The sequence below is a fragment of the Mixophyes fleayi genome, chromosome 4, assembly GCF_038048845.1.
Source record: "Mixophyes fleayi isolate aMixFle1 chromosome 4, aMixFle1.hap1, whole genome shotgun sequence".
NCBI classification, from domain to species: Eukaryota; Metazoa; Chordata; class Amphibia; order Anura; family Limnodynastidae; genus Mixophyes; species Mixophyes fleayi.
In genome coordinates this window covers 147,364,612-147,387,818 of record NC_134405.1, presented here as the reverse complement: position 1 = coordinate 147,387,818, position 23,207 = coordinate 147,364,612, and the positions used below count along the sequence as shown (strand labels likewise).

General features: G+C 37.4%; 1 long non-coding RNA gene across 2 annotated transcripts in view; it reads right to left on the bottom strand.

Annotated features, from left to right (window-relative positions):
* LOC142152194 (uncharacterized) overlaps positions 1-23,207 on the bottom strand; it is a 79,913-nt gene that overhangs the window by 30,991 nt on the left and 25,715 nt on the right. For both annotated transcript variants that reach the window (XR_012691303.1, XR_012691302.1), the window contains one exon: positions 15,450-15,636. This is a non-coding gene — a long non-coding RNA (uncharacterized LOC142152194). The remainder of the gene's footprint in view (positions 1-15,449; positions 15,637-23,207) is intronic.

Sequence of the window (23,207 nt, the reverse complement as noted above, 5' to 3'; positions counted from 1 at the left end):
ATCTGACACCACTTCGGGTCACACGACAACACAACAGACAGGAAAAGCTCTGAAGCATTGTCTGAAGTCAAACGTGTTCAGTACAAATGCGAGCAACAAGTTGCCTCGGTGTTGGAATCCATGTGTCTTACATTTAACACAATACACTATGATTTAGGGATAGTTACCAATGGAAACTTTATTGGAACAATACAATAGCAACAACAAACTAGCCTACATACCGGACCTTTCCTCATACCCTGTACCATAAACTTAAACAGGCTTACAGTGAGGAGGGAAGATGCAGGCTACAGCCTTATGATCTTTATTCATACAGTGGGACATAAAAGGAACCTGACCCTTTCATGACCAGCTGAAATTACCGCACAGAAACTCCACATGACAGACGATATAACAAACACAGGAAATCCAGGAAACAGGGAGCCCAAATCACCATCTCATGTGAAAGCTGTAGTAAAAATGTGTGTTATTCCTGTTAATATAAACGCTTTAACAATTACCGATTGAATGTAATAATTGTAATGTGTAAATATTAGCACTAGTGACTTGCAGTAAGAGGCGCTCAAGGGACCTCTTGCCAAAATTGCTGCAAAATCTAACTATCATAAATAGAAAGCAGGAAGAATTACTATTTGTAAGAGTCAACATTTCCATAGTATGGTACTGAAGTAAAGAAGTAGCAGTGAGGTCCATCAGCATAATACAAATGTTACAGAACAGAGGGGAAAAAATATTCAAGACTGATATCAAAATGGTCTAAAATTGAAACGTTAAATTTTTCACAAAGCAAAATAACATAATTCAAACAGATCTTAGACTATTGTTTATAGCCGTATAATTAGGGTAAGGAACACAAACATGGGATACAAGTGTTTGTGCCGTAGCTTCATCCAACCAACAACCAAACCACATGGATCCTAGGTGTGCCCCAGCTGTGACAGAGAGAGAGGGTCAGGTAAGACTATATATTATGTCTGGCGTTCACCTTTAAGAACATTAAGGTACAACAATACAAATCACTGATTTAGTTCAATCCACAAAATGTTATCGGTGTACTAAAGAAGCACATGTCCAGCAAATCCAATATCATATAAGTTATTGATATTCTTATTTACATTTCAGATTTCAGTTATTTTCTCTTTTTTAGATCTGTGAAGTATCATAATTTGTAAAAATGTCATTATTTGATTGACAAGAGGACTGTGTATGATTCTACTGGATTTACTTAGGAAGAGACTGGAGAAACTGGGCAGTTCACTCAATCTAACTGAACTACTGCAACAGGAAACCAAGTTTTGTACTTAGATCGTAGATGTTATTTTCTGTTTTATTTGAAAAATAATTTCTCTTGCGCCATTAACATTTATTTGAACATGTTATTCTGCCAAATTAAATGCAATCATTTTGCATTTGTACAAAGTAGACACACCCACAGCAACACTCACAAGTAAATCTTTAAAATATTTCATGATCATTTCTTCTGAGTAATAAACAGTAAAGAAAAATAAAGGAAATGTTTTAAAACCTTGCTCTGTTCTTCTCTATTACATGTACAGAAAACTACATTGCAAAATCCATTAAACTTTACATAGTGTCATATTAAATAAAGCTTTAGAGTCTTCATTAATGTCTCAGCTACAAACATTACAAAATGAAGCAACCGCACCGGATGAGAAACATGATATAACAAGATAGCGTCCACTTTAGAAAGCATTAAAATACATGTTGATTGAATTAATCATCAACCAAAGTATTTTTTTCCCTGTTAAGTGGAATGATAGCTATCCCGCTCCTCTATACTTTATAGTGTGCCTAGCATGCCTGAATTATGTGTCAGGACAGGTGTAATAATAAAGAATCTCTCTATTTCACTTATATTACAACTATAATACACACAATATCAAGGCATGTATTAGCAGGTTAAGAAGACAATATAGTAGCATTCAATCTATCAGGATCAAGGTGTACAATGTTTACAGCGTTTACCAGATGTAGAGAAATTGGGATGTCAATGTTCCTTGTTTCGGTAAACACTCCCACCATCCACACTCCCCACAAACATACATACATATATACATACATACATATATACATACATACACATATAACATTTTGTCTTGGAATTTCTGATTAATCAGTCATGTCTTTAAAATGCATCCTAAGGAGGACATTCTCCAAACAAATGAGAAGTCAATGTGGGCTATGAGTATCGACAAATGTTGCTCTTACCAGTAAATCTGTGAATGCCACTGGCCAAGTATAAGTAGCAGCCTCTCAGTCACACTTGTCAGCCTCAGGAACATATAGTGAAGAAAAAGGGTACTTGCACATTTAGCAAACTCTATGGTGGTGAGAAAAGCTTCATCTCAGTCATGTAGATACTGTGACAATAAGCCAATGAGGTCTGAGGTTTCACAAAAGGTTAGAAGAAACAGAACAGAGAATAAAAAGCACTAGGTGTTTCCTCAACTCATAAAGTAGAAATTATATTCAAAAGAGTATATAGAAATCAATAAGACTGGCACTAAATGCTGTAATTGTACACATTCCAAAACACAGAGTTCCAAATAAAAAGAAAATGATGTGTCTGCTTACAGGGGTTCAGTTTCCAAATGAGATTTAAAAGATGAAGAACTCCAGCAATAACTAACTGACAACTCACTATGTAGCACAATCCAACTAAAACTTGCTTACTGTTGTACTATTTTTGAAACTAAGACATTCATGTGACCTGAAGTTTTCTTAGTCCATAAAAAACATTTCCTTTTCAGTTCCAAATGCAGAATAACCACAACAGAGCCATATTCCAACTCATCTTGTTAATCCACTGTCATAATATGTCTGAAGTGTAAGAAAAGAATTAATCCAAAGTAAAGATTTATATAGTATGAACAGGGATTGTCCTGGGAAAAGTGGGATATTTAGACGCTCTAACTATGTTAGTACATCACTCTATGGGTTCTGACACACGCACTTGTAGCCTTGTCTAACTTGTGTTAGGTTCCCTACAGGTGAGGGTGATCGGATGGTTAAAATAGGGATCCTCATATTAAACAATAAGTCTGTTCACTCAGAAAGCACATATTATAGAAATCAGATGATCCAACATGAACCTAGCATTCAGTAGTCTCTTCTGCCCATCCACTTTCTGTAACGTTCAGATCTACAGACATTTCATTTAGCAAAGAATTCAACAATCCTAATTGGAAGCTCAGATAGAGTTCTGTTTACCCAGCAGCGACCACAGCGCACCTCAAATAGTGCTGAAACAGCCACATTTCAGTGCCATTTGTCTGGAGTGTATAACGTCAGGTATGTGGGTAAGATAAATATGCTGTAAACCAGATGATTCCTCAAGCCTGAAAAACACTAAAACATATACATTCAATAGTAACACATCAGAGTGCACAACAGGTATAGTAAAGATTTTTTATATAGATAATTCTGTCAATAGATAAACACCATAGAACCAAAAAATGTTACACACGTGTACGCACGACAACACTATTAAATGTTATCATCTAACAATAACTAGCAAAGGTGGTCAACTTCTCAAAGTGGAATCAAACGGTTTCATGAACTTGATTGCTGTGAACTGAAACTAAAGCTGTCTAGTACAATTTGGAAATGAGGCTATGTTGAAGTATGTAGATGTGAATTGAGTCAAATCATGGTTTCCTATGTGTTAATATAACTGAATGTGAGGTCAGACATGGTGCTTGAAGTGATGGAGATGCAAAATTTCTACTTAAAGTCCAACATAACTGTCAAAAGTTAAACCCTTGCCATACATTGTAGTAGTCAACTATCAACTAACTGTTACGTTGTGGCTAACACAAAATCATTTATATACACATTAGATGGCCGATACAAGCTACAAATGAATACATTTCAAATTATATGTTTCAAATTAGTAAAATGAATCATTTATAGATTATTGACCTTTTTCAGAAAATAAGGGAATACACTTTTTGTACTGATGTGCCAAACAATCACCTTGTAGGACAATGTAATAGTAATTATGTATCTTAAACTTGTTAATAGATTGAACCCTGAAAAAAGGAGAGCAAGAGTTGCACTCCAGTCCTCTACCCAAATTAAGTAGATTAAAACATAACCTTTATTAATAATCATAGAAAAGCAGTCATTCATGCATCAATAGTAGGCGAATTATCATAAAAGATAGTGAAAAGAGGGGCAAAATAGTGGCTTAAAAATTAGACCCAGGTGAGGGGCTGGTCCTTCATGACCCAGAGCTCATGTAGTCTGGAGTAGTAGTCATGAGTTCAATTCCCGACCATGACCTTATCTGTGTGGAGTTTGTATGTTCTCCCCGTGTTTGCGTGGGTTTCCTCCGGATGCTCCGGTTTCCTCCCACACTCCAAAAAACATACTGGTAGGTTAATTGGCTGCTAACAAATTGACCCTAGTCTGTGTGTCTGTCTGTGTGTTGGTGTTTTAGGGAATTTAGACTGTAAGCTCCAATGGGGCAGGTACTGATGTGAGTGAGTTCTCTGTACAGTGCTGCGGAATCAGTGGCGCTATATAAATAAATGGTGATGATGATGATGATGATGATGAATACAATTTACCTTGCAGTCTCCTTGTCCGCCACGTGTGAAAAGAGATAGAGGCATGCCAGACTTTCCTAACTACTGAAACAGTTAGAATTAGGTATGTTTAATTCATGCAGCACCTGAAGGACTAGCCAGGTCTCCTGCTCATTCATAACTACAGGGCCGGAAATCAAAACGACTTCCATAGAATGAATACATGGGCAAAGAGTTAACTAGAGTAGGAGTCCCATGTGTTTGAAAATACAAAACACCCCACATCCTTCTAGAAAAATAAAGGAAAACATATTAAAGTAAATCAAATAAAGTAAAACAGTTAATGTTTAGAATGTATCCCTGTTTATCCCATTCATTCTGGTGTTCAGGAGTCTGAATTATTGAAAGATAAGCAATGTGATTGGATTTCTAGTGGAATGCTGGGCTATCCTGGGAAAGCCAGGACACACGGGAGCCCTGAAAGTTATCCAAAAGTGGACAACACCTTAATGCTTCAGTAAAAGAATAAAAAATCCCCTACTGTTAAAAACAAAACAAAACAAGACGCAAAAAACTCTGCCTTGTGTCTTTGTTGAAAAGATAACTCCCCCACCCACCTAATACTGTAAATTGTCTTTATAGTAAACACACAAGTTATTTTTATGAGGCTTTCTGAAAATTACCCATTACAATGGTTATTCAAAAGTTTCTCCTGTTGAAAATGAAAAACTATCTACAGTTTAGAACTTTTTACTGTGTACACACATTAACAATAACCAGTTAAAAAAAAAAACATTCAATTTAAATTAATATTTTATATGCCATCTCACCTCTTATAACTTACCCAGCTTAATTGTTCCTTGTAAGGAGAAAATATATTCTAGACATAGTTTTAAGCTATCGCTCTGTCCACTCAAAATGAATGGTATCATAATTGGGCATCTTACATGTGGACTACAGTATGTTGGGTCTGACGTTCCAACTGCATTAGCAGGACCTCACTTGATTTGTCATGAGCGCCGAAAGACCAGATCTTCACAATTTGGCCACCAATGAGTGTGACCTGGAAAGTGGCAGGATCAGTGTGTGACCAGCTTAAAGGAAAGGTGCCTGTATCCAAGAAGCCTCAGAAACATGAGAGGATTAGTATATATCAGTAAAACTGACAAGGAGTTTTTTGGGAGAAAATAAGGAAATTAAGAGATACATATATAAGGAATAGCAACTCCACTGCAAGCAGCTTGAGTGACACATTTTAAAACATTAGGTAAAGTCCTATAATAAGAATATTTTAATGTATTCATATCTAAATACCTCCATTAGACATACATTATTGGAAAACTGTTAATAATAGGGTTATAGTGCCTTGATTAGAACTTATATCAGTATGTACAGGAGGCTCTTATGCTGAGTGGTTGCATATTCAGAAGTAATGCGTGGACTGACCTCAACGTAATAATAATACCTGTAAACTGGAATAAATAATTCAATTAATGTTAAAGACAAAGCTTGAGTTGGTTGCTATGAAGAGCTGAGGATCTGATAATACTATAATCACAACTTGAGTCACTCAAACTTAGAACCTAGCTAATGGATCTGGGTCCAATATGGCTTCACATATTACTCATAAAATCAAACAGATCTGTTGATTTGACATGAAGCAGGTAGTGTGGTTGGCTAGTGGCCACACACTGTAAGGTTATAGTCATAGAGTAGATTTTCTGCCAGTCCAGATCGGCATCTGATTGTCAGATTGTTTGGGCACACATATGCAGTGATTTGGTCTGAAACAACCAAACTAGGCATTTCAATGTCTGCATGCATTTGACACCCTTGTTAAATCTAAAAAAAAAATACTACAGATATGCAGTCATCAAAATAGTGTTTAATGTACGTATGTTTAAAACAGGATATCAATATGAAAGAGAAGCCCATATAGCACACAAAATAGATCTAATCTGTAGAGGAAATACAGAAGTAGTACTATATATCTGACTCTATCTCAGTGAAAAAATTACAAATATATATCTACTTAAAAACAAGTTCAATGTAAGTGCTTATTTTTTTTATTATAGAGGTGCGTTTAACAACACTATTTTCCTGCATCAATTTGCCATTAAACCTGCATCGCTGCTCTGTGCTGTGGTTGGACCGTGCTCCTAACACTCAGTCTGTGGCTTCTTGGTTGCCTCTGCTCCCCTTCTCTCACCATGACACTTGCCCTATAAAATGCAGACCTGCCCTCATGTACATCATCACACCTTCCAAACATCATGTAGACTGCACACTGTACGTACGTTCATTAAAAAAAAAAAAAAACACAAAATTAAAAAAAAAAAAAGCATACACATTAGTAAAATATCATAAAATCGTACAAATGAAAAATAAGAATTGAACAAAAATTATAAAATGTATTATAAAAATAATGATAACACGTGCAATAAAAGATTTATATTACACGGTGGCCATTATTTGTACTCCCACTGTATTTTTCAGGCTGGAGGTATAAAAACATCCATGTCCATTGCAGCTTTGTAGAATATCTCCAACAGAGGAAAGCTCTAGATCAGTATCTCAAACATAGCTCTTATTTAAGGGGGACATGTTTATTTGAAAAACAATATGACGTTTGCATAACCTTTTTCAATTGGTACAGCATTGCAGTACAGTACAGCAGTCCTACAGATGGAGAATATAATTATTTTTTTCAACTAACTTGAATATCCTGAGTTTTTCACAGCTAAACTATTCAGTTCTCCACTAAATCCTTAGCCACAGTACACTGTTCACTGCAATACACTCTGCTCCAACTGTATGTTTAATGCTATAATAGCATCTTGTATTGTCATGATAATTTGTCAACTGTGCTATTGGTGTCTGAATGATATAAACCTTGTGATGCCTTTTATCACAATTAATGACAGACTTACAGTTTTTGCAAACATGGGAGAACATAAATCATAGATATTAACAGTGTAATATTTTATTTTAAAAATAAAATGCTACATAGGAGAATACTGCCTACCAATACCTATTATTTTTCTATTGAGAAGACAAAACAAGAAAAAACAGTTCAGATGATTTGCATTTACTTTGCAAGAGGAAGATTTTTGCTTTCACTTTGCGAGAGACAAGTTATCCTAAGAGAATGACATATATGTTTAGAAATGCAGTTTGTTGACAAACCATTTATTTACAAGATATTAAAAAAATACAGGGGTCAAGTGGGCTAGTGCTCAACAATGTCATGTTTTGGTGTCTGTCCATAACATTCCCTAAGCTTTTCACAGTATCAAACCATTACGTCAATTACCTAATTTACCACAACACAAATGTTATTATTCAATGTAGACACATTTTGGAATGGATTGTTAAATGTAGCAGACAGTAAACATTAGAACATTTCAGAGTTGCAGGACAGTTAATTTCCACACACAAATGTTTACTTTACAAACAACAAGTGTTCTGGACATATTGGTACAGGCAGGTAAAATAATTTACAATTTTTAAAAGAAAAGGGACTATCTACAAATTGCTAAAACCTAATAATGTACATGGTCCCTACATGAATCAAAAGTGCAGATGCTCCATAAAGAAAGGGTATATTAATAGAATTTAGCACTTACTTTTTAAAGTATAAAACAATTTGTACAAAATAGCAATGTCTCAGCATTTATGTGTCAAGAGGTTATATTGTTCTGCAGATAAAAGGGAGGTAAATTACCTAAAAATGGGATGTGCTACAAAACAGAAACAATAGTTTGATATTTTCATTTCCTGCAAGTATGAACATCTACCTGCATCACTGACTGAACTACTCCATAATCATCTTTAGATATTTATATAGCGCCACTAATTCCGCAGCGTTGTACAGAGAACTCACTCACATCAGTCCCTGCCCCATTGGAGCTTACAGTCTAAATTCCTTAACACACACAGACAGAGAAAAACTAAGGGCTAGATTTAGTAAACTGCAGGTTTGAAAAAGTGGAGATGTTGCCAATAGCAACCAATCATATTCTAGCTGTCATTTATTTAGTGCACTCTACAAAGCGAGAGATAGAATCTGATTGGTTGCTGTAGACAACATCTCCACTTTTTCAAACCCGCAGTTTAGTAAACCTAGCCCTAAGGTCGATTTAGCAGCCAATTCATCTACTAGTATGTTTTTGTAGTGGAGTTTTTAGTTACTCATTGACATGTTTTTATATAGCCAATAACGTTGGCCTCAAAAGGGGCAATCAAATTGGTCATTAGTCATTTTACACCAAAGACAAAATAAGAAAATGGATATGTGCACATAGTCCACAATTCCATAAATATAATTTTCTAAAATACACAGTAAAATAACTTATTAACTAACTACAATTACTAAATAACTTAACTACTATAAATATTTTAAGGAAAAAACATTATAAACGGACTTTCTTTTGCTTGAAATAAATATAAAAAAAGTTTGAAGATTTATCTAAACATTCAGACAATTTAGGTATCATTTTTAATTTAGAATATTAGTAATGAATGTAAATCCTGCTTAAACACTGAAAACAGGTGTTATTGTACTGTTTTAACAAAACAAATTGTATGGATTTTACAATTCATTTCTTAAAGTTCGGACATTTAACTAGTCTAAAAAAATCACTGTAATATTCTGCATTTTCATGGTACATGAAGCAGCCAGTGGCAGTGTTCTGCAGAACAAAACTGCATGTCATACCATATTGCTGATTCTGAACAGCTTCAACATTTGTAAACTACATGATACCCTATTTTGGACAGACAATTTTCACTATTTAATTAAAATCCTGCTCATCAGAATTTGCAGGTTTACTACCATCAAGGTAAAGCTTATCAATTTTTACTTAAGAAGGCAAATTATTAGATATAATTATAGATACCTATTTTATGAAATGTGTTATTAAAGCAAAAGCTATTTTTAATGAAATATCAATTTTATATATAACTAAATATTAATGTTATATTAAGGCAAAAACAAAATAATGAAAAATAATAGGTTTTAAAGTTATCTAAAATACATGTCATTTAATTTAAGATACATTTATGATTTTGGAAAGTAAAAGGAAAATGTATTTTTATTTGCGCAGCAAAGCAGTACAGTCAATTAAATAATTTCTAGATTATGGGTAAAGTCGGTACATTCAGTTGACTATTAGAAAATCGTTAGAAAGCCGTTTATTTTATGGTGAGCTGATGAAACTGGTTCAACCTAAAACTCCCACTGCTCAACGATGAACAATAGGACTTCAACAGTGTTCACTATAGGAGTATAAAGCAAAGGGACAATGTGCACGTTAGAAACACTTTCCGTCATCCGTAGAAATACAAACCAATACTGACATCTATCACCCACCTGCCATTTGAAGACATGGAAAATATAGGGGATGAAAAAGTGCAGGGTGGGGAAGTGTAATGATTGTTTCTCACAGTTCTATTTTCTACTACTGTCAGTCTCATCAGTAGCATGGCTTTCTTTTACATGGCAATGCTACAAAAATACTGCAAAAGCATTAAAACTACACGTAAGCATGCAACATGTATATTTTACATTTCTTATGATTTGCATATCTGACTTGGTACATCTAGTAACAGCAATCACAAACACTCCCAGACCAGCGACCCTGTGTATATAGCTGACTGCCACATCACAATCAGTTGTTTGTGGGTGCCTGTTGGCACCATGTAATTCTTGGCTGGTGATTTTAAGAACACAAATCCAGGAGCTGATATCAAAGTCCACCTTAAACTTGTTTTCCATTTTATTTAGGATGTATACTGTATCCTCTGCCCTCCCAATAATGGTAAGGTGGTGGGAGGGGAGAGTCCTTCCCCTGGGATCTCCAGGACCTCTGAAGCTTCTGTTGGAGGTGGCTCAACTCTAATTGAAAGAATTAGAGTGAGTGTGGAAGAGGATTCCAGCTAAGGAGAGAGCCGAGCATTGCTGAATGTGATCCGAAGAAGTTCCGGATCCCAAGGTTCTGACAAATAGAGCGAATGGTGGGAATCCCAGGAAAGAGACCCCCAATAAAGTAGTATTATTGGAGAGGGGATTAGTAAACTTATTAAACAAAGTGTAAGCCACCATTAAAATAAGGAGGAAAAAACTAAGAGACGGGAGGAACTAATCAGGTACAAGTTCCCATACTGTGACAGAACTTGTGATATGTGATTTTATAGTTACATGCGCTATGTAGCAGAGTGCAAACTATTGTTGATTGCGATTAGCCATTTTTTGCTAAAGGTTGATATAATCTATGAAGTTTTACAATAGAATTACTGACCGAAAACTTACTGTATGTGGAAAGTGTCTCCCCTATGACCAGAAGTTTCTCTCAAATCTATTCACTTCTGATAGGCTACTGAAAGGTTTACATACAAATTTATGAATGCTATTAGACAATCGCTTATATAAGCTAACCTGTGTTTTTGGTATAGTGGTCCCTTAATAGGCTGTAAGTGTGATAAAACAATAGCTTCCACCTCTATTATAGAACTCAAAGTATTTTATGGTGGACAATTACTTCTCGCTAGACTAAGGCTGGGTACACACTACAGGTTTTTCACATGACTGCCATGCCAAACACATGATAAGCTATGGCTATATCCGATATAGCATTAGTGTGTATGCCCCTACGATCATGATTTATCATTCCAATGCACATCTTATAGTTTGGCTTGATTTTATAAACTAACTTAAAATCGCTATGAACGGTGGAGGGCAAATCCTGATGTGAGTATGCACTCACCACCAGCAGATCTCCATAGAGTTTACAGAGTCACAATCTTTTCAGCAGATGGTTATGACAGATGAAGAGCACCGATCTGAAGGTAAATCTTGTAGAATCGTGTAAGTGTGTACGCATGGATCAGTATGCTGATCAGGACTTTCAGTCGCTGGTAAAATCGTTAAAGATATCACATCGGGAGAAATTTTCTGTATTGTGTCCAAAACCATCATGAGTAGGGCGCTCAGAATTTTGAAATAAAGTTTGCAGAGACCGTAAATTCCAACCCACACCTTTTATTTATCAAATAGGTTAAAATGGTAATAGGAACCTATTCACACTTATCCTATTTGAACTCATCAAGGGCCTCATGTAGAGTTGGATGCAAGTCCAAAAAGCACTTTTGGCCAAGGATCCGTCACAGTTTGCATTCCTCTTCGCGCTTAGAGAGGAGGAATGGGGAAGGTAGTGGGCGAGCTTAGCAATGTAAAGGGGTGTTCACGCTCATTACATGCTATGCAGAGTTGAAAGCAGCCGCAGATAGGTCTCTAGGAGATGTATCTTTTTTGGGTGCTTTCTACTGGTGCAACAGACCTTCCTGTATTAAAAACAGTATTAAGAAAAGAAGTAAAAAGAATTACTAAATTATTTTTTTTAAAAAAGGTGTGCACCCCCTCCCAAACAGCTTAACCAACCCTTGTGCTGTTTGGGGAGGCACATTTTTTTTTTTTTTTTACAGGGATTTATTTATTAAATATTTGTCTTACAGGGCTGCTGTAACCGATACAATTAATTATCATGCACACCGGCCCATAAATCAGATAAAGAGGTGTGTCTGTGTAATTTGCTTAGTAGTCTAAGTCGATCCGTGCTACTTAGAATCCTATGTAAATTACGGGATGCAATTTACACTTCTAATTTAATTTAATTAACTCTACATCAGGCTCCAAGAGCCTAACCTATGGAAAATAAGCATTATGCTTTAAAGATTTAAGCACTTTCCTGGGAAAATTGGGACACATAGTAGCTGTAACCATAATAAATGAGAAAAAAATTCTCAAAGAAGGAGAACGACAAGGCTGAGTGTTAGAATAAGTATTTAAGGAAGTTATTAATCGGATGTTTATTATTTGAAGATACAGCATGATGATAAAATGTGATGTTTCTAATGCAGTTAAAACGTGGTCATTATAATATGTAGTTAATGGTTTAGAAAAGTGAACTTTTCCTGTCCTTGTGTAGTAATCTGAATTGCTTATATAGGTTTATGGTGTCTCACCTGTGGGTATCAACCAACGAGTCTCTCAGGCATTTTAAACAAAAGTATTGTAAACATTGTCAGCTATTCAATAATTTTATATTAGTATTGTTTTGCATCAGAGTATAAATAAAGTAAGAAGCAATTTTTATGAGTTGTAAAAGTTACTAACAATGTTTCTCTGGTGTGACTTGAGAATAGGGTTGCAGTGTTTGCACCTCCTAATGTGGAATGAATAAACAGATAATTGAAATTTCAGGGACGAGGGATCGCTACAAATACAAACAAATTGACATACACAAATATTGAATTGGCAGTGAGGTTGGACACCTTCTGACTTGCTGAATGAATTATGTGACTTACTGTTGCTGGAAAGATTTTTGTTTTGCCAAAAAATGTTTAGGGATGTGAAATAGATGGAGAGGAAAAATAATGAAAATTCCAGGAAAGAAATTTCCCCACTCTAATTTTGGAAATATGGCTAATTTGTGTCATCCTTAAACTGAGAAAGGGAGAGAGAAAGAATATAAACAAAGCATTTTGCACACACATACTATTCACACTCACTATGAGCAGGGTCATGTAGTTTAAAAAGAAGTGTATTCATATGTATTCCATAATCTGGGTTTCGTTCTACTTCAAATATATCTTGAATTTCCCAATATGTGTTTTGTGCTGGCGCAAAAGATCCCCACACCCAATATGTTTCCTAATGCTTTCCTGTTCTTTACTGTTAATGGTTTGCATTCAACTCAACTTCCATACCTCATCCCCAAATACATTCCCCTGGCTACATCATTACAGCTATCTCAAGAGAAAATTACCATTGTATTAAATGCTGTGTATATTTAAATCATACTTGCCAACTCTCCCGGAATGTCCGGGAGTCTCCCCCGCATTTTGAGATAGTCTTCCGGACTCCCGGGCGAGTGTGGCAAAACCCCGGATCTGCCCACTTCCTAGTGAAGTGGGCAGAATTAGGTCACAAACGCCGCGATTCCTGGTGAATCGCGGCATTTGGCCCCGCCCCCCCCACTGTTAAATGACGCATTTTGCGTCATGCCGTCATGGGGCGGGTCCAAAATGATGCAGATTTTGGAGGCCCGCCCCCCATGACGCCCACCTCCCTCGCAGGCTCCCGGATACCAACATTGTAAAGTTGGTAAGTATGATTTAAATGTACCGTAATTGCATATAACAATATATCTCATTGCAAAGGTGTGCTTATTATTTTCTAATTATACATAATACTATATGTTGATGATGTTTGTTATTATTGCAATGCTGCTATCTGTGAGCTGCAAATAGCTAACCAGAACATATTTCAGTAATAGCACAAAGAATACATTTTAAAAGCCCAAAATACAAGCTATCTATATTTATTGAACTGTTTAAAAAGGATTTTAAATCAGTTTACCCGCCCCCAGGTACTGTGCAGTATATAATGCTTGTATGCAAGGCAGTAACTGCTAAAATAATGGTACAGGAGGTTCTATATCTGCTTTGTGTGTTCCTGTGTGCACTATCAAGGAAAATAATTGGGCTAGTTGTTTTTGTTTTCTTTTAAATAAAACTTGCTGAATACAATCCACCTGGCAACCCTGATCCATACAGTGTTTACAATCTCAAGCTAAATGTTTATATTGTCCACTTTATCAACCTGCTGTAACCTGAGACCTGCAGATTATAACAGGTTGAAAAATAATGCAAACCCTCCACAATAGATGCAAGCTATTATGTAGGGCATGCTGAAAAGAAATTATTGTGTTGATAGAAGACTGACATTAGATATTTGTAAAGGAAGTTTGGTATTGTGGGTGTAGGATACACAGCATGCCAGAAACTTTTCTTGGTTATAGCTGGACCTTCATTATTTAGGCTGTAAATTATATAATCATTTGGGAAACTATAAAATGGTGATTTTAATGTATGATATTATATGTTATTATGCTTACAATTCATTACTGGATACTCTTTACGAAAAATACAGATGCACAACTTGTATAATTACCTGGTACACAATTGGCTGCTCATGGTAATAAATCACAAGATATATTTGACAGTGTAGGTTTTGAAATCCAGCAAATGTCCACATTGTGGAGTGGCAGACCTTTACAGCCCTATGCAGGAGCGGGCTGGGAGAGGGATGGCCGGAGGGCACACAGCCGGCCGCATCATATGACAGGGGATGCGGACGCGTCATGACGCGGCCGCATCCCCTGTCATGTGATGCGGCCGCCTGTGCGCTGACACGGCCGCATCTGATGCGGCTGCGGGGGGGAAACTATGTTTTTTGCATCCGGGGGGGCGGCCGGCTGGCCTACCCCTCAGCCCTAATAGCCCCCCGGGCCAGCCCGCCCCTGGCCCTATGGTTCTGAGAAGCCCTAGCAAACCAGCTTTCCAGGCGTTGTGAAACTACACATCCCAGCATTCCCTGGCAGTTATCGGCTTGCTAACTGCTAGCAAAGGGGCTTGTAGTTTCACAACACCTGGATGGCCAGGCCTGTGCTAGAGAATTAAGTGTATGTCCTGCCACTAGTTTGTCAATTGCTGTGATGTGACATGTTCATTGTGACTGCTCTTTACTCAGTTCAGAAGAGAGTACAAAGAAGGCATGTGTCTCTGCATTATGACTTGCCTATGGGCAGGCTGACCAAAAGACTGAAGAGGAGGTGGATCACAAGAAAACAATCCAATATGTAAAAAATGCATATTTTTCTAATGAGATAAATTGCAAGGTTTAATATTAATTTAATTTCACACAAATTATAAAACGTACCATAAGCACCATATCTTTCATTTCTAAAACAAACATAGACCAGCTGATTTGATATACAGTATATACACAGTATATGTCAAAGACAGGAACAATAATAATTATAAACTATTTAATCATACCTGAAATTGTTGCTCATAGCTATTTAATTGGTATTCTTCTATGTAGATTTTTCTTTTTTTAATTCAATGCCTGGTTGTCATGGAACAAGTTGATCCCCTTGTCCATTCCTTGTAGCAATCCACCAGCTGGTTGCCGAGATGGGGAAGGACGATCGAGCCATTGAAGAGGTACAATATATCCCGATGCCTGCAAATAGTGAAAAATATTACCTTACAGTATTAACACAAAGAGTTTCACAAGGCATAAAATACAATGGAATACAGTGAAACAAAACAACACTGACATGTAATATAAATAAATAAAACAAGGAATAATAACTAAACCTACGCTATGTGTTATGTTTATACATTTGTATAATCAATGTAATAAAAGCCAAACACATGGTAATTATACTTTAAGGCAGGCCTGTCCAACCTGCGGCCCTCCAGATGTTGTGAAACTACAAGTCCCAGCATGCCCTTACAGCTATCAACAGGTTGTCTACTGGCAAAGCATGCTGGGGCTTGTAGTTTCACAACACCTGGAGTGCCGCAGGTTGGGCAGGCCTGCTTTAAGGGAAGTATCACTTTTACAAAACACATCCTACCAATTAAAATGAGATTATTCAAATAGCTAGGAGAGCCATTATGTGTAGGTTCATACTGAATTTGTGATTGGTACATTTAATGCAGTGCAGTCCACCTTTATAGCAGGTGGCATTATTGCTGTTACTGTCTACTGAGAGGCTTAATGAGGAACACCTATGATACCGGTTACCATTTAGGCTTCAACCAATATATGTCTATTTAAAAAATGCCGACTTTTTCAAAGGCAACCCGACTACTTTGATATACTTTATTACAATACAATAGCAATAGAAACACGATGCCCTATTTGTAAAGACTCCTGATAAAGTATGCTTCAATACACAACACAATTCCATGGTTTCAATATTAAATACAAGAGGTATAACCTCCAGAATATGAAAAGGTTTTATATATTGTAGAGTGTGGATTTGTTTAATTACTTCCACATGTATCAGTTTCTGATATAAAAAGATGTAAAGTTTCTTTATAAATAATTTTATATAAAATATGAAATTGGATGGTATTTACAGCATTTTTGCAAATTGATACCTGATTTTCATCCCTGTATGAACCCCCTGACAATTAATTGATCAAAATTACCATTGTAGGGACCTTGCTACTCATTCCTTTGACATACTGTTTGCTCACTAAGCAAGGACACTGAAACACAATACACTGAAGAAATAGCAGCAATGTAAAATAAATAATAAATATGTATAAAATGTAAATTATATATATATATATATATATATATATATATATATATATATATATTTCCGCTTTATTTATGGTACACATGCCTACTTATTGTGAAGTCGATAATGCAATGATAAATTAAACCACTCAATTGAGGGAGATACTCAAACGGAAGTGGCCATCTGTAAGCTAAGAGAATCAAGTAAATAAATAAATAACAAAAATATCAAAATTACTTTACAATTACCCACAAGGAACTCTGAATATAATGTTGAGGTTGACTACCAAGAGTGCTCACACATAAAATTAGTATCACAATAGCTATATTAAGCCAGTACTAAAAGGTGGGACACATGGGAAAACATCAGTACATATCACTATAAATAGTAACCATCTAAACCGTAAGATCAGTCTGAAGAACCTCCACTGCCTGTTGGTAATACCTTACTCACCATTAAGAAAATGGGTGGATGGATGGGTGGCAGATGCCCCCCAAAAACTGCCTTCTTTACTAGTGAGAGGCTCCTCCCACCCAGCAACAAATAAAGTGTATGCGAAAACATGACCCATCCCCACCAGCTTAGCTCCCACCTAGTAGTGAGCGGCTTAAGTATATCATACCTCACAGCTCCAATGGCCATGATGCTATGGTTGTGCTACTGTCAGTTGAGCAGATGGTCTTCCCTTTAAACAATTAGACAGTCCTTGAGTGTATGGAACACACGTCTTCATTACATACACAATAAGTGTGGTTGCTTTACATTCATCCACATAATTTATTTACTATTTCTATAGCGCCACCATATTACTCAGTGCTATACATCGAATGTTAGTCACACATCAGTCCCTGTTCCATTGGAGCTTATAGTCTAAATTCCCTAACACATAAAAACACACACACAAAAAGGTCCATTTTATTCAGCAGCCAATTAACTACCAGCATGTTTTTGAAGTGTGAGATGAAACCAGAGCACACGGGGGAAACGCATGCCAACACGGGGAGAACATACAACCTCCACACAGATTAGCCTCTGGTCAGGAAACACTCATGCACTGTGCAACACCCCAGCACTGTGAGGCAGCTATGCTAACTACTTTGCCACTGTCATGGTATACGAATGAAACTTCGGATCCCCTGATCCTGTCTAGATTGACACTACTCTTACCCAAAGGTGCGGAATCTAACGAGGCAGGTTGTCTTTGCCAGGGACCCCCACAAGGAGGTATGGACTTTGTGGCCATTGCCCCGCATGTCGCAGCCATCAAGGTTGAGTATTAGATGAGATCCTTTCGGAGACTTTAAAGAGAAGAGTCACTGGAACAGCGCGTTGAACCAGGTAATGATGATATACTGCAGAGAGGGTATCACTGGACAACAGACCGACATGAGGTGACACTGAACGGCACAACGATGAATCCCTGGAACAGCGCGTTGAACCAGATAGTGATGATATACTGCAGAGAGAGGGTATTCCTGGACAACAGACTGAGCACGAGGAGATGATACTGAAAAGCACAGCGATGGAACAGCAAGTTGAGCCAGATAGTGCGCTAGGGAGCAGAGGAGCCATGTTTTCTACCTTCACAGGAGTGAACACGAAGAACAGGCACATGGAAGATCGGATGGCGCCTGCCGTTGGGAAAACATGATTGCAGGCGCCATCAGGTAGTTGTAGCATTCACTGCTGGGAAAGCTGCCTGCATGGAGCAGGCAAGTACGCTGGGACCCGCTTGCAGGACTGGCGTGTGACAGCCTCTTAAGAAGGGAAATTCCAGTCCAATCTGCATGGTTCTGCCTCCCATTTACCAAACACAGCTCTAAGTATAAACAAGTACAAATGTATCATGCTAAACTCTGAATTCATTAACTTTATTTATATTTGAATACGTAAGTCCACTTTAAAATTAGAAGGATGCTAAAATTACACACTGTTGTTCTGTGATTGCATGGAAAATTGATATATTTCCAAGAGTCTTGGAAAGCAACCATTATGTTGATCTGAAAACAGAAACACCGGTTGGGAATGTTCTGTCCTCCTTTTTCGTCACAGTCTTCATGTCATCCGCTACAGGGTGTGTAATAAGATAGAGCACATGCCAACGAAGATGGTTAATAAAGGGCAACACATCCTAAAAGCAAGGTCGGCTTTTAGACTAGACAGAACCTAAGGCAAATGTGTAGGACAGAGAGGTTCAACTGTCAAAGGGAAGACATGCAATCATAACAACATATTAACACAAGGCAATTAAACAGAATAATATAAAAGGATACTACATTACATGGCAAAATGTCTCACAAAATAAACATATTAGATTGTAACAGTACAGGAGGGCCATATGGCACTTCCATTATGCCAGAGGTATATCACATCACACTGCTTTCAGTTTATTCAACCTAAAACACACATAGGCTTCCTAATTAATCATCCCCCAATTCTTATCTATATAACTATCCTCAACTAATTTGTAAATAATATTTTTCAGACAAGTGTCTGCTTTATGCAGCTTCATTTACTCACAATTTGTTAATAGCCTGTAAAAGATACAACTGCAGGTCTAAATAAAATGGTTAATTTGGTCAAGAGTGCCAGAGTTTATTATAGTGCCAAGATATATTCTGTGCCTTATATTACTTAATGTGTAAGGTAATCCTCTGCAGCGTAAACTACTGAGTCCCTTCTCTACACAATTCACAATCACAGAGCAATAACACATTTGCTTTCGCAATTTTACATCCTCTCAATAGGCTAAAAGATTTGACTGATAAGTATGCTGGTTCTCGCATACTGCGGTTTCCACAGGACAGGCCCCCTTTCCAACTAAAATGTCTCACTTGGAATTCTTAATTTTCCCATACTTTACCAGATGTACTAGAATGACAATGAGCTATTTCATATGCAATTATTTAGTTATATAGAATATGCTGTGGCACTGGCAGAATTGTGCTGCAGAATAAGTGTAATATTTCATATTGCATTCTAAGAAGAAAACACCCGAATGTGGTAATGATTACAAAAAATAAAGAGGTGAGCTTAACATGCCTGTGGCTTATGTTCACATATGTTGCCATAATAGCAACTTGATGAATAAAAAGAAAAAAAAAATTTGAGTGTTGATGACATATACTGTAACCATAGCAATAATATGTAAGTCACAATTAACGTTCCTTTTTCTACTGTTTGCTTACAACGTTTAACTCTAGTGCCTTTTTGGCCAACTCATTCTCAAGTTACACCTGCCCATTCGAGAAATAATGGGCTATGTATGGATAGATGTAACCACTTTTCTTATGCTTTTTTTATTTTGTGTTTTAGCTTTCAGTATATTTTCAATCAGCTGAATGTTTGCATTTACTAAACATCTCTTATTTTGTTTAATGGTTGCCTTGTTTACTATATACTGTACATCAAAACCACTGACATTTTACTTTGTTTTATTTATCAAGTTGTTATGGTAGCCTATGTAAACTTATGGTGGAATTATAGTTTGTCCCTGTTTAGTGAAGTGTTTTGGTGAGCATGTGCCCTCTGTAGCCTCAGGTTCCTTTTCTTAGCAGACAGGAGTGGAACATGATGTGGTCTTCTGCTGCTGCAGGGCATCTACTTCAAGGTTCCACATGCTGTGTGTTCAGAGATGCTCTTCTGCATATCACGGTTTGGTTAGTGTTTTTTACGTTTTATGGTGGTAAATGGTGACAAACCAAGACCAATTCTTGCGGATGGATGTTCATTGGGCATTTACCCATTTATGGCGGACCATTGAGTTACATATATATATATATATATATATATATATATATATATATATATATATATATATATATATATATATATATATATATATTAAACAAAATAGAAGAGAATGGGCACTCACACTATATAAGTAAAATTCCAGTGCCTGAGTCATAAAGTATAGGAAGGAAAAAACAGATGGCACTCAGAGATTGCAGAAAAAATTGAGGAGAATTTATTTCATAAATGGTCTCTTTTACAAGTCTCTTTTTTTCTGTATTATCTGAGTGCAGTTGTATTTTTCTCTTTATATAAAGTATACACCGATCAGCCACAACATTAAAACCAGTGAAAACTGAAGTGATTAACATTGATTATCTCCTTATCATGGAACTTGTCAAGAGGTGGGATATATTAGGCAGCAAGTGAGCAGTCAGTTCTTGAAGTTGATGTGTTGGAAGCAGGAAAAAAAGGGCAAGCGTAAGGACCAGAGTGACTTTGACAAGGGCAAAATTGTGATGGCTAGATGACTGGGTCAGAGTATCTCCAAAATGGAAGGTCTTGTGGGGAGATCCCGGTATGCAATGTTTAGTACCTACAAAAGGTGGTCCAAGGAAGGACAACCAATGACCTGGCAACAGGGTCATAGGTGCCCAATGTTCATTGATCCGCTTGGGAATGTGAAGGCTAGCCTGTCTGGTCCAATCCCACAGAAGAGCTACTATTACCTAAAAAAGTTATTGCTGGCTATGATAGATAGGTACACACAAGTGCATACCAGCTTCCTGCGTATGGAGCTGCATAGCTGCAGACCCGTCAGAGTGCCTTTGCCTATGTACTTCAGTGACTACAATGGGTATATGTGTGCCAGAACTGGACCATGGAGCAATGGGAGAAGGGAGCCTGGTCTGATGAATCACATTTTCTTTTACATAATGTGGACTACCAGGTGCAGGTGCTTAGTTTACCTGGGGAAGAAAAGGCACTAGGATGCACTATGGGAAGAAGGCAAACCTGCGGGGAAGTGTAATTCTCTGGGCAATGTTCTGCTGGGAAACCTTGAGTCCTGGCATTTATGTGATGTTACTTTGACACGTACCACCTACCTAAACATTGTTGCAGAGCAAATAACCTCTTCATGACATCGGAAATCCCTGATGGTAGTGACCTCTTTCAGGATAATAATATGCCTAACCACACTGCAAAAACGGTTCAGGAATGGTTTGAAGAACATGACAAAGAGTTCAAGGTGTTTTTAGTTGGCCTCCAAATTCCCCAGATCTCAATCCGATCAAGAAGTTGTGGGATGTGATGGAAAAAAAGGTCTGAGCCATGGAGGCCCCACCTCACAGCTTACTGGTCTTAAAGGATCTGCTGCAATCGTCTTGGTAGAAGATAACAGATACTATATGACACCTACAGAAATCTTGTGGCGCCTATGCCTCTACGGATCAGAGATATTTTGGTGGCATGAGGGAGACCTACATAATATTTGACAGGTGGTTTTAATGTTTTGGTGTGTGTGTTTCACTTACATTTTCACTTCAACCAATATACACACTATATGGAAAAAAGTATTTGGCCACAGCTGTTAATTATTGAATTGCGGTGTTTCAATTAGACCCATTTGCAGAGTTGTATAAAATCAAGCACCTAGCCATACAGTCTCCATCAACTTCAAGCGTGGTACTGTGATAGGATGCCACCTTTGCAATAAGACAGTTCGTGAAATGTCATTCCTTCTGGATATTCCATGGTCAACTGTAAGTGATATTATTAGAAAGTGGAAGCGTTTAGGAACAACAGCAACTCAGCCACGAAGTTGAAGACCAAGTAAAATCACAGAATGGGGTTAATGAATGCTAAGGTGTGTTGTAAGTAAAGGTCGCCAATATTCTGCCGATTCCATATCTGAAGATTTCTAATCTTCCACTGGCATTAATGTAACCACAAAACCTGTGCAGGAATGGGCTTCCATGGCCGAGCAACTGAATGCAAGCCTCACATCACCAAGACCAATGCCAAGCATCGGATGGAGTGGTGTAAAGTACACAGACACTGGACTGTGGAGCAGTGGAAACGTGTTCTGTGGAGTGACGAATCACACATCTCTGTTTGGCAGTTAGATGGGCGAGTCTGGGTTTGGCAGGTGCCGGAAGAAAGTTACCTGCGTGACTGCATTATGCCAACTGTGAAGTTTGGTGGAGGAGGGATAATGGTAAGGGGCTGTTTTTCAGGGTTTGGGCTAGGCCCCTTATCTCCAGTGAAGGGCACTCTTAAAGCTTCAGCATACCAATTCATTTTGGACAATGCTGTGCTTTCAACTTTGTGGCAATAGTTTGGGGAAGGCCCTTTTGTATTCCAACATGACTGTGCCCCAGTGCACAAAGCAAGGACAACAAAGACATGGTTTGAGGAGTTCAGTGTGGAAGAAATTGACTGGCCCGCACAGAGTCCTGACCTCAACCCCATCGAACACCTTTGGTATGAACTAGAATGGAGATTGCGAGCCAGGCCTTCTCGTCTAACATCAGTGCCTGACCTCATAAATGCTCTACAGAATGAATGGGCACAAATTCCCACAGCAACACTCCAACATCTTGTGGAAAGCCTTCCAAGAAGAGTGGACGCTGTTATCACTGCAAAAGGGGGACCAACTCCATATTAAAGTATATGTATTTGAAAAAAAAAAAATACCTTTGTCCATATAGTTTATATCTATTTCTACCCCATACACATAGTATATCTTCTGTACTGTAGGAGC